Source organism: Lutra lutra, chromosome 6, assembly GCF_902655055.1.
Source record: "Lutra lutra chromosome 6, mLutLut1.2, whole genome shotgun sequence".
Classification (NCBI taxonomy): domain Eukaryota; kingdom Metazoa; phylum Chordata; class Mammalia; order Carnivora; family Mustelidae; genus Lutra; species Lutra lutra.
In genome coordinates, this window is record NC_062283.1 from 21,969,911 (window position 1) to 21,990,412 (window position 20,502).

General features: G+C 42.6%; 1 protein-coding gene and 1 long non-coding RNA gene across 3 annotated transcripts in view; one reads left to right on the forward strand and one right to left on the reverse strand.

The window, feature by feature from the left end:
- The window catches only part of FARS2 (phenylalanyl-tRNA synthetase 2, mitochondrial), a 408,295-nt gene that overhangs the window by 279,061 nt on the left and 108,732 nt on the right, over positions 1–20,502 (reverse strand). The gene's annotated exons all lie outside the window — the stretch shown is intronic.
- Positions 10,658–14,963, forward strand: LOC125101719 (uncharacterized). Its single transcript, XR_007127899.1, has 4 exons — positions 10,658–10,896; positions 12,665–13,075; positions 13,338–13,557; positions 14,720–14,963. It is a non-coding gene; the product is annotated as an uncharacterized LOC125101719 (long non-coding RNA).

Here is a 20,502-nt window from a genome sequence, read left to right on the forward strand (position 1 = left end):
TCTCCCATGTGCAGACAGGAGCGGAAGGAACTCAACATTAGGCCAAAAAGTGCCTTCGTTTAAGAGTGATGTCTTTGTTCCTGCAGGAAAGACATGATCCTGAGAGAAACACAGAACACTTCGTGCTCTGTATCACTGCGCTAAATGAAACAAATAAAGGACGTGGCATTAGTGAAAGAGTGAACTGTTCTGGAAGCTTCCCAACATGTCACAGGAAGGCCCTGTGGCATGGACAAACTCCCTCTTCACATGTATTTTCCCATTAGTCCAGGTGACATGGCATTAAAACAGAAACTCTTTCTCTCTCCTTTCTCCTTTGCTGTATTTTGGAGGCTATTTTCCTGTTCTATCATATCCACTTAAGAGCAGGCAGGAGATCAGAAAGGTGAAATTATGGATAAAACATGAGCTACTGGAGAATGAGCAAAGGTGGAAGCTCACAGGCCCATGGCATCTCTTCACACTCCCCCTGGCTTCCCCCCATAGGTTCAGTGTCCCATGGTTTTCATAGTAAATCAATGTCATGTCCAGCCTATCTCCATATAGAGGTACCTCAAGCACCTACTTTAGAACTTGCAGAGTAAAGTCAAAACAATAAAACTGGACTGCTTCAAACGTTCTCATTTCATTCATTCCTTCATTCATCAAACACCTCTTGAGTCTTTATAGTGGGTCAGGCACAGATCCAGGTGATAGAGACGCAAGAGTGAAAAGACAGATATACTCCCTGGCTTGCAGAGCTTAAAGTCTCCTTGGCATGCAATGCAGCAGTGTCGGAGTTCAAGGAAAAGTGCTATCACAGTGAAGGGCTGGGGAGCCACTCAGATAGGGCCTAACCAAGCTGCAGTATTCCACCGGCTCTCCAGTCTAGCCCAGGCGCAGCTCCCTGGCCTGCACTCCAGGACACCAGTCACCTAGAGACACAAGAGGTGTGTGCTATTTACCGTTCTCGCTTAGAGCAGGAAAACGAATAAAAAGCTCTTTTGGTTCTAAATAGTTCTATGTAGGTTTCTGCTCTCAATTACTTCACCCGGCAAGGTAAGTCACGTGGCTCAAGCCAATCACAAGCGGCACGAGCCACCACCTCATTACTACTGGTTTAATTATGGATAAAACCCAACCGATGATCTTCTGACCCAAATAACAGAGCAAATTTAGAATCGATAACCCAAAAGCTTAAGGGTGTATGTTCCATTAGGAGCCTTTTAACCTGGATAGCCTGCTTCCACTTTCTCCCTCTACCTCTAGATTCTTTTTTTACACCTTTTTGTGTTTCTATTAGACAAGACCCCAGAAGCAATGGCAGAACAGAGGCAGTGTTCACATTTCCAATTCACTTTTAATTATAGAGAACAGTTGGCAAAATATCAAAACCCCATGTACAATTTCTTCTGGTTCCACTGGGAACAGAGGGGCTTACCAAGGGGAGAGAACCACAGAGAGAAACAATGAAGTTAGAGAATTATGACAGTGCAGGAAAGGAAAGAGAAGATGAAACGCAGGCAGAAAATGATGACAAATCTACATCTTCCAGCTGGCCAGCTACCTGGGATCAAAAGCTAAAAATGTATGTTCTAATTAAAGGCAGGTACGATTTTCACTGGGTTGAACCTGAGTCACATCTTTGACCTCTACAGTTTCTATAGTTGGGAAAAAAAAAAAAAAAAGTGTATTATTTGAGAGGGGAGAACAAAGGCCACAGAGGAAAACAGCAAAGTTCACTCCTGCCAACCTTTGTCACCCAGGATATATAACCTCACACAGCTAGTCATTTTAAGAAGCGTGTTCCCAAGAGAAGAGCAATTACCCCTTAAATGGGCCAACATGTTCATTTGTTTAAAAGGGTCAAAAAGAAGAAAAAGATTAATCTGAAAGAGAAGGAAAATAGAGTTATTTTCCATTGCTCTTTCTTAACCTGGTTTGCTTTTGACATTTTAGACCATTAGGATACCTTGAACCACTTGAGTTCTAGGGGAAAAGGAGGGAGGGGGAGAAAAAAAGGAAAAGAATGTAACCTCTCAGCATTCCAGATGTTTGAAATTTCAGTCATCAAATATGTGAACTCAGGCAGGCAATATGGCAAAGGAGATACTAGAAAGGTCAAGAAGGAAAAAATGTAAAAGATACAACCGAGGAGATTATCCCTAATCGAAAGGACAGGTAATGGGAAGAGAGAGAAGCAGATTACCAGGCATGCCTCTACTCAACAGCGAGCCCATCTCCTAGAGGACCATCCTCCCCAAACGTATGAAGTAAGCCTCTATGGCGCAAACCGAAGCACTTCGCTCACACTAGTAACGGGAAGACACAAAGGGCGTGAGAACATGCCAAGGACACTGAAATAGAGCAGGGGAATCCATGTGTGATGCTCACTTAAAAGCAAAGGTGGTGTAGAACACCAGAAAACACAGACAGGATTCCAGTCCTGCAGCTGTGCAATCTCAGGCAGCCTTCTGGAATGTTCTGAGCCTCATCTGTGAGATTAAGATGGCTGGACTGTATGACCACCAAGGTGTCTTCATTTAAAAATGCTAGAGTTCTGGGGTGCCTGGGTGGCTCAGTGGGTTAAGTCTCTGCCTTCGGCTTGGGTCATGATCTCATGGTCCTGGGATGGAGCCCCGCATTGGGCTCTCTGCTTGGCGGGAAGCCTGCTTCCTCCTCTCTCTCCCCCCCTCTCTTCCCCTGCCTCTCTGCCTACTTGTGATCTCTCTGTCAAATAAATAAATAAATAAATAAATAAAATCTTTAAAAAAAATGCTAGAGTTCTAAAATCTAGAATTTTACTTTTATTTTTTTTTTAATTTTATTTATTTGACAGAGATCACAAGTAGGCAGAGAAGCAAGCAGAGAGAGAGAGGAGGAAGCAGGTTCCCCGCCAAGTGGAGAGCCTGGTGCGGGGCTCGATCCCAGGACCCTGGGACCATGACCTGAGCCGAAGGCAGAGGCCCTAACCCACTGAGCCACCCAGGCGCCCCTAGAATTTTACTTTTTAAAACCAAATTTGACTCAAACAGTAGTACTCAAACTAACTATTGAGACTTTCAGTATATACCTAAGACTTTAAACTATCCCCACAAAGGCTACTTACATCATAGAAAAAAAAGGGGTACAAGAGAGGGTGGGAGTGGGACAGAAAACAAGACCTAGAGAAAACAAGCGATACGGGGAGGATTGAGGTGCCCCCAACAATGGACCAAGGTCAACGTTTGACATGAGTCCCCACGACTACCCCCTGTGGCAATGCCTTCCAGTCACCGTCAATGTTAAGATGGCATTCCCCGCTGTATCTTCAAATGAAATCAGTACTTTCATAATATAGAGGGGTAGGTCACTGATGCCATAAACAAAATAAAAGCAAGTAACAGTAAAATAGTGGCATAACGTTGTACTTCATGAAGCAATTTAATGATCATTACATCTCTGGTGCTCTACAACAAAAACATTGTAAATAATGCTTTAACTGTCACGTGAGACGCATCCCAATTTCTGTGCCTTATTTCTGTTAATCCACAAAATGACACCAAGAATAAGTGATATCCTTAGCCATACCTCATGGCTGGGGAAACCAAAGCTGAGAGACGTGAAGTCACGTACGTGCCCAGTGCTGCAGAACCCGCTAGCGAGGCGGCAGGAAGGCAGATCCCCGTGTCCTGGCAGGGCTAGCTGCTGGAGACATAATACCAGACCTGGAGAACGTGATCTTGCCTATTCCTCCCCTCAAAGATCAATCTAATTCAGTCGTGATCTAGTCACAAGACAAAAGCCATTCATTCTATTCACATTTTGTCAGACCCTTCTTTCATTTAAAAAAGTAGTTCTTCAATACTGTTCTGTACCAAGCACTGTGCTCAAAGATACGCTGATCCCCTCCTTTCTAGATGATGAAAATCTTCCTGGAGAAATGAGGAACAAATGAAGCAAATGAGAATGAAAAGCAACTAACTAGTAATGAAATACCAAGAGAGCAAGACAGTGGGATAGGGGGCTCATTTCAAAATGAGAAGCATATAGAATACAGGTCTGCAGGAGAAAAAGGCCAAACAGAGGAATTTGTGGGTGGTTTTGTGAACCATGGAAACCACCCCAAGAGGAAGACAAGAGGCAAACACCAGACTTATTCCACAAAGGCACACTTTTTTAAAGTCAAAACCCTTAAACTGGTGGGGACAGGACAGGAGTGCGATTTGCTGAGTCTAACGCAGTGCAACCTGACTACGGTCACTAAGCAAATTACATAAGCAAAAGGTTGCAGAGAGAAATAACAAATTGGTTTAGCATTGCAGAATTGATCACGTTAGAAGAAAGTATCTTTTTAGGCTCCATTAATTTGGGCTCCAATTATACAACAAACACGCTGAAATAATCAAATTACATAGCCTCAAATGCATTTAAGAATCGCCAAAAAAAAAAAAAGGAGAGGAAGAAGCAAATACACTCATCAAGTTAATATAAATAACTTAGGTCAAGGCGGAGAGAAAGGAAAGAACAGCGAGTCACAAAATAAAACAGAATAATATCAGATGCCATCCTGTCCCTCTAAAACCTTGTCAATTTTTGATGCAAACAGCACCCTGCCTTCTACAGGAAGGACAGAAGAACATACAGAAGCACTTTGTACTCTAGTTCTCAAAGATATTTCTCTGTATTGCCTTATCCTGCACAGCCCAGAACATCCTTTCCTGACTCTCACCATCTGGTGAACTCCTGCTAGCCCCTCAAAAAGAAGTCCCAAGGTTACCAATCAGGAAGCTTCTCCAGTGTCCTCAGGCACAACTGACCTCACCCCCCCTCCTCCCAGGGGGAGCTGCCTCTGTGCTTAGCACAGGCATTTCCTGTTGCATGCAACCTGGCCTCATGTGACCACCCGCCTCCATGGCTGCTTCTCTGAGAGCTCTGGGGCTCTGAGATTCTTGGCCTATTCATTTTCATCTACCTACTACCTAACACTGTTTATGTTTAACACTGTGCCCAGAACATGGGCTTAATAAATACTTGCTGAATAGAAAATAAATTAAAATTCATAGAAAATACGCCAAGTGCCATTTGGCATTTATAGACCTAGTACAATGCTTGACACACCACAGATATTCAATAAATATTTGCTGATATGATTCTATTGCTGGTAGAATTTAAAATCTCTGCTTAACATAAGGCTGTGAGGAAATGCCCATTTAAACAAGGCCAGCCGTAAATAGTAATACTATATTAACGCTTATAGAAAGCATTTTACTTTCTTGGAGTCTATCCTTTAACTCACCTCTTAAGTTAGGAAAGTCAAGACAGACACTATCTTATTAAATCTTTACAGCAACTTCACCATGTGGGTGTTAAAACACTGCTGATCTGACGGAAGACCATTCTGCTAGCATTCCCTGTTATCTGTACTTACTGTGAAGGTAGCCGAAGAATAAGATTAGTACATCTAATCTTATAATAATAAGATTATTAGTACATGGTGAAATCTGGGAAGTACAAAAGCAGTGAGTATTTAAGGGACTAGTGAAAAAGGTGAGCTTGTGGTGGAAATAAAAATTAGGGATGATTGTAACATGTGAATCAGGGAAGAAAATGCTGAATGTTGCACATGTGTGTGGAATGAAGCAGATGCTAAGAGAAACAATTCTAAGGGCAGTGGGGGCATCACTAGACAGGGGAAAAGTTCTGTGTTTATGCAACTCTCAATAATTGGCAAGAGACAAGGAGAAGGGATTTAGGATGTGGAAAAGGTTTTGAGTGTTGGCTACAGAATTTGCTTCAATGGTGCAGGATTATAAACCCAAGGCGACTCCAGGAAAAGGCAATGAGACTGAGAGCCTAAGGCTGAGTATGGTCAAAATGCTGCTAAGAAATACTATTGCAAGGCCCACTTAATTCTGCTCAGGAACAATTACAGAGGCCATGACTGGAAAGATTCTTATCGCCTGTGGAGATGGTACAACAGATTTTTAGGACAGATTAAAAAAAATAATAATAAAGACAAGCAATTTTAAAAATGGGCAAAAGTAGGACCAGACACTTCACAGAAGATATATAAATGGCAATTTAAAACATGAATAGATATTCAACATCACTAGTCATCAGAGAAATGTCAATTAAAAACACAACGATTCCACCATACATGTACTAGAATCACTCAAGTTAAGAAGACTGACAATGTCAAGTGCTGTTGAGGATATAGAGAAATTAGCACTGTCCTTGTATCTGCTCTCCACTGCTGTGTAAGAAATTGTTAAGAACTTAGCAGCCTGGAACAATAAACAATGATTCTCTCACAGGGTTTCTGATGGTCAGGAATTTAAGAGCAGCTCAGCTGAGTGGTTCTGACTCTGGAGTCTCCCGTGAGGTTGTGATCATGATGTCCCCCAAGGCTATAGGCAACTGGGCTGGATTATCTACTTCCAAGCTCACTCATAGAGCTATTAGTAGGAGGTAGCAGTTGCTAATAGGCTGTTGGCCAAAGGCCTCAGTTTCTCATTATGTGGATCTCTGCATAGGGCTGCTTGCAACAAGGCAACCAGCTATCCCAAGGTGAGAGATTCAAGAGAGAGTAAGCAACCGGTCAAGGTGATAGTTGCAGTATATTTTAGTTATAACCTGTGCTCAGAAGGGACAGACCATCATTTCTGCAATATTCCACTGATCACGCAAACCAATTCCGATGCAATGTGGGAGGAGACCCTATACAGCTATGGACCCCAGAAAGCAGGGAGCAGTGGGGTTCATCTTATAGGCTGGCTACCACAGTGTTGGTGGGAGTACAAAATGGTAAATCACCTTGGAAAATAATATAGTTAAACAGTTACCAAATGACTCTTTTTTCACGTCCAGACCTGTTTACTAAAATGAAACCAACACAAGTATCCACACAAAGATGTGTACCTGGGTGTTCATACAGTAGCATTATACGTGATACTCCCAAACAAAAACAATCCAAATGTCCATCAGCTGATGAATGGATAAACTGATTGTGATAGATCCACTTTATGAAATACTACTCAGCAATTATAAAGAATATTGATATATTCAATATGGATGAATCTCAAACAGTTTGAAAGTGAAAGAAAGCAAACACAGAAGTCTATGCACTGTATGAGTCCATTTCCATATGAAATTCTAGAGAAGGCAAACCATGACAGAAAACGTATCCATGATGGCTTACAACTGGAGTGGGGAGAGAGAACAATGGCAAAGGGCCATTCCCTTTAAGGTGAGGGAACTTTCTATATCTTGACTGTCGTAGTTATGCAATTGTATATACTAAAATTCATCCAACTGCATGCTTGAAATGGGTGTTTTATCTTATGTAAATACCTTAATAAGAATATTATTATGTGCATGACATTACTGTCTGCTTCTCAACTCAGAGGATATGTTACTAAATAAACATAAAATGCAAAAATGGTTTATATGCCAATAATAGCTAATCAGAAAATCAAATTTAAAACAGACCAGTGACTGGTGGGCTTATCTGGAAGGTAACACAACTGTGGAGGAGAGGAGGGGAAAGCCCTGAATTAAAAGCAATGGTGTCATGAACAGAGAAAAGGAAAGAGGTGGAAGCCATATAGCCCAGGTTGAACCAATTCAATCTGTCGACTGCTTGGAGATAAAGGAGAACCAAAGGAGACCCTCAAATATTGGGCAACTGGGAGGATCATGATACCATAAAAGTGTCAAATGCCACCTTCACATTGAGGCATCTGCTGACTGTCCTATTTTAAGCCGAAATACCCTCACCCACCGCTCTAACCTAAACTTCCTTTCTTCCTTTCCAGCTTCATTTTTCACTACATCACTTATAATCTTAGGACAACAGATAATATATTTAGCTCAGTCACCTTGTTGTTTATCTGTTCCGACCAGACTATAAGCTTCAGAGAGGTATAGTTTTGTGCTATTCTCTTCACTGCTGTATACCCAGTGCCCAGAAAGGTGCCTGTTACATGAAGGCTCAATAAATATTTGCTGAATGAATTGAATGAAAACATTAAAAGAGATTTTTAGAATCAGGAAAATTAATGGGTGTGTATGTATTGTGTTTGAGGAGATCAGGAAGAATTGATGGATGTGGATTTGGATATACCGAATGTGAGGTATTTAATAGCTATACAAGGACCAGAGGCTGTGGTGGAGAAGCTGGGGTTGGTGATTTTCCCAAAGATAATGGCTGAAACTCAGCAAAAATAGATCTCTAAGAGGCACCTCAAATTCCACAAGTCCACAGCTAACTCTTTGGTGCCACTAAACTTGCCCTCTTTCAACAATGGGATCTAAGGCACACAAACAAACATCTAAAATACCTTCTTACATATTGTGCTCCGCTGTGCGGTTCAGGCGTGCATCAGCCTGTGAACAGAATGCACACTTTGTAATGGTGACTGCACATCATCAGATCTCAGTCGCAGAAGAACTCTGTCCATGGAATCAAATGGAAGCACATAAGGTCAGTAGAAATATTCAGGCAGGGCAACAGTAGACATCAACCTACTAACTCTTTGAGCCCTGGCAGACCAGTGAGTCTAAGTACTTATATAAACAAAATCAGTGAAAAGGTTTTTCCTAAGACACAGAATCGCAGCCTGACCAAACCAAGTATCATCACAAACGTACGACTGTACTTTTGTGTTTGAAGCTTGAGCAATTCAGCCACCATTGTTTTGGGCAAGGTTGAGTGAAGATGGGGACAGGATTCAGAGAAAACAGTTAAAGAAATAGGGCCCGATATGAAAGCTAACAATTAACTCCAGGGATAGGAAAAAACACACTTGTCCCAGAACGTAGCAGACCCTAACACCTAGTTGCTTATGAAGAAGAAAATCCTGAAGAAATTATCCCCACATGCGAGGGACACTGCCTCAAGGAAAGAATATTCTCCAGAATCGGTACTGTCCCTGTCAACATGGAATGATAAGAGTTTAAGTCACTGATTCAGGGTCTACAGAGCCTCATCATGGGCCCGACAGAAAGCGCAAGTGCTGTCATGCAGCTCAACTAATATAATCGAGTAGGGCGCTGAGGGAAGACTAGTCATTCCAGGACTGAAAACAATCATGCGCCCCAGGAAACTAATGGAGAAGACACAGGCCTCCTAAAACCACTCCAGACTGCAGGGATTTTGGAACAGTCTAGTCAAACCAGTCACTCTCCAGAGGAGGAGACAAGGCCCAGAGAGGAAGAGCCACACGTTTGCACAGGCACAGTCAGCACTAGGTGGTGTTGAATCCAGCGCTCCACCAACTCACACGTGCGACTCTGGGTGATTTACCTTCTCTAAGGCCCCACTTGGTCAGCAGTGAAAGGGAACAGCAACTACAGTGCCAAGGGTATAGGGCTGTTGTAAATATCAAAGGAGGTAAGTGGGGTACATTTTCACCCTGGTACTTGGCACAGAGTTGCCAAAACCTCAATGTTAGCAACTACCCACTGCCTGCTACTATTACTACCCTGCTTGATCCAAAGAGTATCTGAGATTGGTTCTTACAAACTCTGTTCCAAGACTCAGAGTCACTCAGTTACGGTGTTTACCTCATTTCACCAGACTGCTGGTCTGATACCTTATTTCTAAAACGTCAGCATGCCGCCACCTCTCAAGCGCCTTGTACCAGAGGCCCCATTTCTGGCTCTCACCTGTCAACAGTCAGCACTCCTCCACACTATGCTCACAAGGCAGAGAACACCACCTGTCCCCCGAGGCCAGGACTACCCTGGTGGGGCCCCTCTTGGTTGTGGCAGCAGGTTGCTCGTGATGAAAAGGAATCCATCCAGGCAGTGATCGCAGAGGCCCAGACACACAAACAGGACTGCGTATCCCAGAGGGGGAACCACATAAGAAGAGCACGGAGGACATTAGGAGAAGGAAGGGAAAAATGAAGGGGGGATGGGGACTCGGAGGGGAGACAACCATGACAGACTATGAACTCTGGGAAACAAACTGAAGGTTTTAGAGGGGACGGGGTGGGGAGATAGGTGAGCCCAGTGGTGGGTATTAAGGAGGGCACGATTTACATGGAGCACTGGGTATTATACGCAAACAGTGAATCATGGAACACTACATCAAAAACCAATGACGTACAGTATGGTGACTAACAGAACATAATAAAATCATTAAAAAAAAAAAAGAAACCACAAATGTCTTGATGTGCAAACTGAGAAACAAATAACCAAGACATGTTCTCTGTATAAGCATGGTCATTGCAGCAGAGTATTGTCTTTTTATACGTATCTCACTTTGTAACTTCTTGTAATAATCACCAATACTCTGGACGTGAGAAACCAACATCCAATCCCCTTCATTTCTGCCTGGGATGGGACCCTTCTAGGATTCTAACAGTACCATGTATACAGAACATAAAAACAAACGACGGGGTATGTAAATCACACAATTCAATGGATCAAAGTTTCATTTGGGGTTGCTAATAATGTTACCACTATCAGCTGATAATATTGGCATGTAAATAAAGATCATGATCTCTCTTCAGCAAGGATAGAGGGAGATCACTTTGCACAGAAAGGCATACGACTCAGCTCTTAGTGGCCTGTTCATACATTCACGCGACATAAATATGGCTGACAGCTGCCCATGGGGGAATGAAAGAAAGCAATGCCAGGCTTCAGAAGTCCGTGACCCCACAAGCTGCCCTCCTAACATCACATTTGGCTCATTATGATATATAAAAGAAGTCTTGTGGCTCAGCAACAAGTAATAGGCTGGCATTGAAGGAGAAACTAATCAATACAGTGTTGGCTAGAACTCTTTCATAAGCAAAAGTAAAACAATAATTTACTCTGAAATTCTCACTGCAGAGCATCCTCCCCTGTGAACTCATCTTTATGTCTACCACAGCACTAAGCTGAACAAATATTTATCATGGATTTTTTTCACAAAATTACTATAGGGTGAGTACTAACCTGGATTGAAGGTTAAATTGAAAACAAGTCATAGAAATGACAGACAAGAAGTTACCTGTTACAGAATATGGTCAATAATATTGTAATACAGTTAGAGTGGTAAGCATTTTGTAATGTATTGTAACTGTTAAATCACTATGTTGTACACCTGAAACTAATTTATTTTTTTTTTAAAGATTTTATTTATTTATTTGACAGAGAGAGATCACAAGTAGACGGAGAGGAAGGCAGAGAGAGAGAAGAGAGGAAGCAGGCTTCTTGCTGAGCAGAGAGCCCGATGTGGGACTCGATCCCAGGACCCTGAGATCATGACCTGAGCCGAAGGCAGTGGCTTAACCCACTGAGCCACCCAGGCGCCCCCTGAAACTAATTTAAATTATATGTCAACTATACTCCAGTTAAAAATAAAGACACACACACACACACACATAGATAGACAGATAGACAGACAGATAGATAAATAGCACCTGTTCTGTGTGGTAACATGGTTCAGGACTAAGAGAAGCATTCTTTTTCTTTGGGTGAGTACTAAAACCAAAGCCAATGTAATCTTGTACTTTACAAATATCCTGTAAAAAGGAATGATAATCCCTTTTTCTAAATACAACACTTTAAAAAGTTAAGCTTTATTAAAATTACCAAGAATAGAAATGTCTCTACTTTTAGAATATTAACAGTTTACTTTGAGTGTGGCCAGGCCCTGTGCTAAGTACTTTATATTCATTAAATCTTTACCACATCCTAGAGAGAGGTAATGCTGTACTTTGTACTTTACAGCTGTGTAAACAGAATCAAGAAAGAGTAAGTAACGAGTCTAAGTCCGAGAGGCTAGTTAGTGGCAATGTTAAGATCCCACATCATGGCCCAGTAGAATCGTGTGCTAGAAATGATCTGTGTCTTTGCTGCCCAATTCAGAGCCACCAGCCACATTTGGCCTCTAGGCACCTGAAATGTGGTCAGCGTGACTGAGGAATTCAATTTCCCATGACTTTAAATGCATAAAGAGCCCCAGTACAAGAGTGGCTAGTGGCTGTAACACTGGACTGGACAGAACAGCTCTAGAGCCATGGTCATGGAACTACGGCTGTAACCTAAATCTGGCCGGCAGCCGGTTTTAGCATGACCATGAGCTAAGAATATGCTTTATGTCTTTCTAAGTTTTAGAAAAGCAGCAGCAGCTCCAGAGACAGCATATGGCCCACAGAGCCTAAAATATTTACTATCTGGTGTTTTATAGAAAAAGTCCAGGGCTGCCTGGGGTGTTCAGTCAGTTAAGCAACTGCCTTCGGCTCAGGTCATGGTCCCAGCATCCTGGGATTGAGTCCCGTCAGGCTCCCTGCTCAGCTGGGAGTCTGTTTCTTCCTCTTCCTCTGCTGCTCCCCCTGCTTATGCTCTCTCTCTCAAATAAATGAAGTCTTTAAAAAGAAAAAAAAAAAAAGTCCACAGCCTCCTGTCCTACAGCTGTCCTCTTAACACCAAAATCACTATCCTGGGAAAAGAGATTTCAAACCCAGTCTCCCAGTTTAAATCTTAACTGTATAAAGGTGGCATTCAGTCATGCCATGTGAGCATTGTCATATTTTCCATGGTCGTATTCAAGTGACCCAAGCACGAGCAAACACAAAAAAAATGCTAAGACATGCCTAATTAAGTTCGCCACCAAAATACCACTTCACATTGAACAAACTGCTTGTGCATTCGTTACCTTATGTTTTATTCAAAACCGCCTCATGTGCTGGATGCCCATTTCACAAAGGAAAAAACTGAGACACACGGGGCCCAATGCTACGCTCAAGTGGCAACTCCAAGTCCACTGGCTTCCCTAGGAAACAAGAGTTCTGTGGAAGCTGAAGAAAACGCACGAGTATGAGCATCCCACACCGTCGACTGATTCAGGCGGAACAACTACGTTCACAGGTTTTCTCCTCTTCGGGAGAAAGAGTCTCTGCTCTTCCACCCGACAAGCCGGTGCAGAGGGAGAGGTGGGGGCTGGGCTCCTCCAGGGCTGTGTCCAGTTTCTGGAACAGAAACAGCGTTGGAAGGATAGAGCAGCTTTTCTGCAGGGGGCCTGGTGGTGGGGTGCTAAAAATCCACAGGAGCAGAGCGTTCAAGAGTCAGGGCCCCTCAAAAGTCAGAGCAGCTGTGGCCTCTTCTCCCTGGCCATCAGGTGAGCGCACACACGAAGAAGGACACCATCTTTTAGCAACAACTGAGATATATCGGAAACTCACTGTGCTCTTCGAAATAGCTAGCACAAGGTCTCTCCAACATCCTGCACGGTGCTTCCTGGGTCCGGAGGTGCCTCTGGAACTTCCAGTGTGTGGCAAGCTAGACTTTTTTTGTACTGGGCCCACTGATAGATCTCAGATTTTCCTGTATGGTACATGTGAGCCTTTGGTATTTTGATCCTTTTCTTCTGCTCTATACAGCACTGTCCAAGAAGACCCAATAGCTGCATGTGGCTATTTCAATTGAAGCGGATTAAAACTCCATGATATTCAAGAATCTAGTTCCTCACTTGCATTCATGTGCCACTCAAACTGAAGAGCCACATGCGGTTAGTGGCTTCCATACTGGAGAGCATCCAGAACACGGCCATCATCACTAAACCCTATACTAGACTACTGCATTCCAGAACCGAATATTCAAGTAAGTATCATTAGAGACAAATACGTGAGGAGAGAGATCTGCTTTTGTTCTAACTTCTGACCGGCAGGATATCTAGGCCACGCAACCGTTAACCAAATTATTTCTAGTAATTACTAAGCAAAGCCCTTCACCGCACCATAAATTCAACTCACGCATCATCATTTCTGAATACCTCCTTCCGCACGCTCCTCTTTGCCCATCTGACAATTACATCATTAATCAATCTTTGCCTGGAAGTTCTACTTGGCAACTGAAACTTCCATATCTCCTTTCTCCACTGGGGGATTCGGGCCTTGATGATGTGCACTAAACATACTGAAATTGTGTATTACTATATAAATCACTCAAGGCTTAGAAGCATTTGTGTATATTCCCTCCTATCTGGTTGGTTCTTGGTCACCTCTAACAGCCTTCCTTGGCTCACTCACACTCTGCTCCATCTCTTGGGCCCACTCTGTCAGTCAGTTTTATAGTCTATTATAAATGTTCTCAGTGCAAGCTTTAAGTAATTACTGTAGAAATCATTGCAGTCGTCAATTAGTTTGGGTAGCTCCAAAAGCAGAGCCTGAAGCAAGGACTTTGTTGCCGGTGGGTTTGGTGGGGGGAGCAGATCCCAAAGCTGGAGCGAGGGTGCAGAGTGACGGATGAAAGGAGAAAGGCTCAAAGGTGTGCTATGAGGTTGCTAGTGTACACGGTAGGATCTCAAAGCTGTGGAAGACTTGGAGTAAATGTCATCCTTAGCTGAGGCCTGCACTTTGAGGAAGCTCTTGGACAGGGGCCTAGTGAGTGTGTGCAGCTCCGAAGGCAGAAGGTAGAAATGTGTGCCGTGGCAGCAGAGGTGAGTTTCAGCTCGTGGGATTCCACTGCAGCCATGACTGAACCCAGGGCTGGGCTAGGAGGTGGTGAGGCAGCTTCCCTGAACAGGAGAAGTATGAGTATTTCTCCTACTGTAATTTCATTAAATGCCAACTGTGAACTTCCCTTGCTAACTTCTTCATCATCTGTTAGGACTCACCCTGAGTATTTATTTCCTTAAAGCTCTTGCTGCTCTGCCCACCTCCAACTGAGCTGGATGCTTTTTCTCTGGGCTCCCCCAGCACAACCACTGTACTCATCACAGTCCCCTGTAAGTGTGTGCACACTCTCTCTCTTTCTCCACTAGACTCTGAACTCACCTGGGAGCAAAAACTGTCCTTCACCTCTAGAAATGCTGTTCCTATCAGACTGCCAGGCACAGCAGTGCGTAATACCCGTCCTCCCGTGCAGTGAACGGAAGGAAGGAAAGGGGGAATAGCACGCCTAGACATCAAACAGGAAGTGAGGAGCCCAAATCTCTATCCATCTTTATGCTCTTCTTTAATGAAGCACAAGATAAAGGGCCCAGTCCCACTGAAATTAAACAGGCATTTGTAGAACTCTATACTCCCCATGTTATTTCATTTAATCCACAACACCCTGGTCAGTTAAACTATATTTCATCATACCTGAGACATCATTGATTATTCAACGTTACATTATTTGATTTACCATTAGGAAAGAAACAAATACTGCCAAAATAAATGAAAGATGATATTGACTGTAAGATAAGTACTGACTTCAGAAATACAAAAACGTAGAAGAGAAAAGCTTTGTGCTTTCTAGAATTTTTGAAACGTCTTTATTTCCCACCTGATTTCATAAAAAGATCAAAGTTGGCAATCCTGAGATTGCCAATCTCTCAGGATTTTACAAATTTTTAAAATCTCTCAGGATTTTACCATTTTACCAATAAAAACAGATATTTGGGGACTCTAAGGAAGCCAGTCTGTGTTTCCTTAGTATTCTTCTCTCTCCATTTCATGAGGCCCACTCCTCACTCTGGCAAGACCTCTGCTCGAGAAAACCTTTGATGAACTCACTCACGCTGAGAAGGAGCTTACAAGGATAGTCTTCTAGAGACATCCATGGACATTTGCAACTCTTACACTTGAAACAGAGAAGCAAAAAACCGTGATTGAGGGTTGTACCCCAAAGTAAAAACAAACCTAAGCATCCCTGTCAGAATAAATATCGACATAAATTCTAAATTCCTAAGGAAAAAAGACTGCATTGTGGAAGTAAGTGAGAAATGTAAAAACAAAGTTCTTGTGCATGTCTACAGCAGACACCCAATAAGACTGTGAGTCTGAGAGGCAGTGGAACTGGTGGTAGGAAATGACATCACTGTTTTGTTTTCTTTTGAAGAGTCAAGCAAAGGTACGGATCCTGGACTACCGATGACAAATAGCCAGTCGCCTTCCCCGCTCCCTAAACCTAAGAATAATGAATTTAGTTGAGACCCAAGAAGAGGAAGAAGGAAAAAGAAATTATAATTCTTCCTCTGTGTCCAACTGACAGCTTGCAAAATACCCCATGCCTTTTATCCTCCCCTCCCCATGTGGCAGGCAGCCTCCCAGCTAATGAACATCGGACAGTGGCTCACTGCTTTGTAATGCGCCAGCACTTCCCCTCCCCCTTGCGGGCTCTCCTGCTCTCCCCAACCTATTAGCAAGTAGGCCTGGCACAATGTCCACGTTACCATGTGGTGCGCCTGGGCAGGAACACACGGAGAGCTCCCCTGGGCTATGGAGGCAGGTGGTACCCGTTCTAAACAGAGATGACGAAAAGATGCTTGTGCCAGAATATTTTTCTTTCCAGGGTGAAGAGATGGGAATTGAAAGGGAGGTGTAAGATGTGCATAAAGGACTGACTGTCTTTTCCTGCTGCCAGTAAACACTATGCTTCAGGCTAACTGCAGAAGGGAATTTTTTAAAGAGGGCTTTCATTTTTAATTTTGCAAAATGGATTCAACCAACAGACTAGCATGTGTGTGCACACAATGCTGTTGTCATTTTTAAAGTCCTCTATAGAGCCTGCAGAAACCTGTTTTACAGAAAGCACCATTAAAACACTTCAAATTCACCACACAGTTGAACAAAGGCAGGGTAGGGTGGGGAAGAAACATTTCTGTCAACAAAGAAGACACCTATTCGGTATCTTTGGTTTTAATTTTAGGGTGGGAGCAGGGTGGCAGAGAGTCATGAAGGACAGAACAAAGGAATAGTCATTTCTCTGTTTCAAATAGTTTATCCAGAAGTTAAATATATATCTCACTTGGCAATTAAATCTTTTCACTTAGCTCATGAACATGAAAATGGACATATCGTTTGGCAATATTTGAATTCTAGTGCATCTCAAGTAGGGAGGGATTATTCATTACAATAACCCAGATGTAGTCTGCTTAACATTAATGCTTCCCCTGGACTCCACTCTGTGCTGCTATAATATCATCTACATTTTTCAACTGCCTTATCATACATTAACTCATATTGAATTTGTGACAAATTAAACCCTCCACTTCTCCCCACCCGAGTTGTGCAATTAATTTTTTAAACCTAATTTAAAGATTTTATATTTATCTTTACTATTTTTTACCCAGTTATTTCTGGTGCATCATTTTAGATTATCAAGATTTTCTTGACTCAAGATCAAGTCACTAATCATATTAGCTGTCCCTCCCAGCCTTGTGTCAACTGCCAATTTGATAAACGTGTCTTCATCACAGTCATTGATAAAAATTATAAACAAGACAAGTCTGAAGGCTCAGCTCTGCACAGCTTTGCTATAAATATTCCTGCAGGTTAATATTAAATTGATAATCCACACTCTGGAAAGGTCTGTCCAAATAGATACAAATGCATTATTCTTCTGCCCCGCCCACAATTCTCCATGTTACTCATGAGGGCCTCTGGGGAGATTTTCTCAAACGCTTCGTGGATATCCAGATATGCGATATACTATATGGTCTCAGTCTACTGTTAGATAAATGTAGGTACTGAGTTCAGTGGAAAGAGAGATGGAAGGGCGGGGAAGGTTTTGAGGCAAGGCCATAACAACTGTCCAGGCACCTCTTGGGCCCAAGGAAGCAGTTAATAAACGCAACTTTCTTTCTACCCAGAACTCCATCTTCCACATCAGGGAATGCTAATCTGATGGCTTACATGTGATTGTTGGGTTAAAAACCTGAGATTTCATCATCAGGAAAAAGACAAATTAAAGGCAAAGCCTGAAATTAAAAAAAAACCCTACCTCAAACAGTGAAAGCATAACATTCAAGCTCTTGGCAATGTCTTTTTCGCCAGGTGCTTGACATGCTGTACTGGGAGAGGCCATGAGCTGGGTCTCAGGAGACACAGCCCCAGAGCCCCCAGGAGATGGTCTGTCCCCAGTTCTGTCATGTCCTACAATATTTCGATCACCTCATCTGTAAACAGGCCACTAAGCTACAAGTCACCCCGTTATTGGCTCTCTTCAATCCTGCACAAACCTTTCCTTGCCCTTATGCAGCCTACTCCCTCTTCTGGATGGGGGTGGGGTGGGGCCGGTGGGCCAACCTGCCAAAGACAAGAAAACCCAACATCCTGTGTGAATGACTGTGCCAACGTATCTTGCGTTCGCTTGCTTACTATAGTGGAGAGGCGTAGGAGCCACATTCGCAAATGTGAGAGAACAAACTATTAGTTCCCGAATCTGCCAGTCATCCTTTCTCCTGTTCCGTGGGAGCAGAGGGCTACACTAGGACAGTGCATATCAAGATGGCTAGCTGATTAAAATCTTACCAAAAAAGGGGACGTGGCACCTGGGTGGTTCAGTTAATTAAGCATCTGTCTTTGGCTCAGGTCATGATCTCAGGGTCCTGGGATGGAGCCCCATGTTGGACTCCCTGCTTAATGGGGAGTCTGCTTGTCCCTCTGCCCCTCCCTGCTCATGTCCTCTCTCTCTCTCTAGCTCTCTCAAAAAAAAAAATTTTTAAATAAATATATAATAAAATAATAAAATAAAATAAAATAAAAGATGGCTAGCTGATGTCTGCCTGAGACCGTATACTTGGATGTGGCAGTGTAGGTTTCAGCTTAACTGCCTTAAAGCTGTTAGTTAACCTTTGAAATTAAGTTATAAGGTGGTCAATACTATTAGTTCAAATCAGAATGTTCTTCTTAAAATGATCTTGGAGTTTTATAAATACAATACCACCTAAACTGGGTCATTGCACAGGGCTGTGGAAATTGTTTTATTATGCAGAGATGTGAGCTGTAACAGCATTTGTTCCAAAATGCTATAACTTTTATAGATATATTATGCAAAAGGAAAGTTGGGAATCAGAAAGATGAATAAAATATAAAAGATAAACAACTGCATATTAGAAATGGTTTTATGATCTGGGGAGACAAACCTAGATGACTATGTGGAGACCTTCTAGTTCTGGATTTTCAAGAAGAGACTGCCCAGGAATAATACTTTATGACACCAGCAGAAAGAATAACTCAATCCCTGGTCCAGATTCCTAAAACATCCTACGTCATGTTGCCTCTCTGATGGTGGCCCCCACTGGAATAGAAGATAACCAATTTTAGGGGTTCCTGGGTGGCTCAGTTGGTTAAGCGGCTGCCTTCAGCTTGGGTCCTGATCCTAGAGTCCTGGGATCAAGTCCCCCATCAAGCTCCCTGCTTCTCCCTCTGACCTCTCTCTTCTCATGCTCTCTCTCTCATTCTCTCTCTCTCAAATAAATAAATACAATCTTCTTTAAAATTTTTTAAAAAATTAAAAAAACAAAAAAGAAGATAACCGGTTTTGAACAGAATGGGTAGAATAGAGCTTTGCCAAGGAAAAAGAGCAGACAAGCCTATCGCATTTTATAGGCAACATGCTAACTACTCCGACATGCTGGACCACAATATGAACTCCTGGACACAGGTGTCACAAGTGAAAATATCTGCATAGAGGAGCCCAACGCATGCCAGCAGCACAGGCTTCTGGGTAAGAGGCATCCCCAAGGGTGTCCAAGAAATGTAGAGTCACGTGTTAAGCACACTGGAATTTTTAAGCCCACGTTTCACTATATGACACATAACAAGTGCTTTTATATATTAAAATTAATACGAATATAGGACGGTACTGGTAATATTTGTATATTTTATAGTCAAGAAAAACAGGAGGCTTGTGAAAATATTTACTCTTGGAAAAAGCATTGGGACTCTGTCTTATTCACCCATGGGACTGAGCACCCTCTCCTCTGCTGAGAACGGGGACAATCCTGGGAAAGCAATGCCACATGGCCTTCAAAAGTAGATGATGAAACTGCAGTCACCTGGCCATTCACAGCTGCTCAGAGTAGGTCAAGAGACAGCCCGAAGTAGCCAGCAATGTAGGGCAAAGGTAGGAAAGCTACCCTAGGTGACCTAATTTTCGTGCCACCCAAACCAACCATTTCAGTGGTGATGGGGTTTGTTTTCCATTTGTAAGTTGGGAGCCCTCAGTCAATGTGGGAGAACTATGGAGGACTGAACACTTTTATCTAGGCTCCTGGATATTCTACTTGGCATTCGTGACACAGACAGATTAACAGATGAGCAGCCCCAGCCAGGGGCTAGGAAACAGAAGGCTCAGGCTCTACTCATGCTTCAGCTGCTTATAACTAGAACATTTAACCAAGGTATCCCTGGGCTTCTTTCCTCATGAAATGGCAGTGATATTCCCCAGCTCTTTCCAAAACAGACCAAGATCAGAGAGCAAGAAAATAATCTTTAAAAGCACCATAAAAGTGAAAGATAAATTATTGTCAGCTAGAAAAGTATTTCTCTGTCTCACATTTTAGAATTTTAAATACAATAGGAAAAAATTACAATAGACAGACAAGTTAAAGAGCATCTGGCCCCAGAACAGATCATGAAATTATCTGAAGCCTCTGTTGCTACCATAGTAATCTGTGTTCTTGCAATTAGAGTTCCACACATATTATTTTTCATGTCTCCTTTTTATTTTTTTTCCTTTTTTCCTCCCACACTTAATGTCGTATAATTGACAAATAAAAATTATACATATGTAAGGTATATAATAATATGATGTTCTGATACATGTATATATATG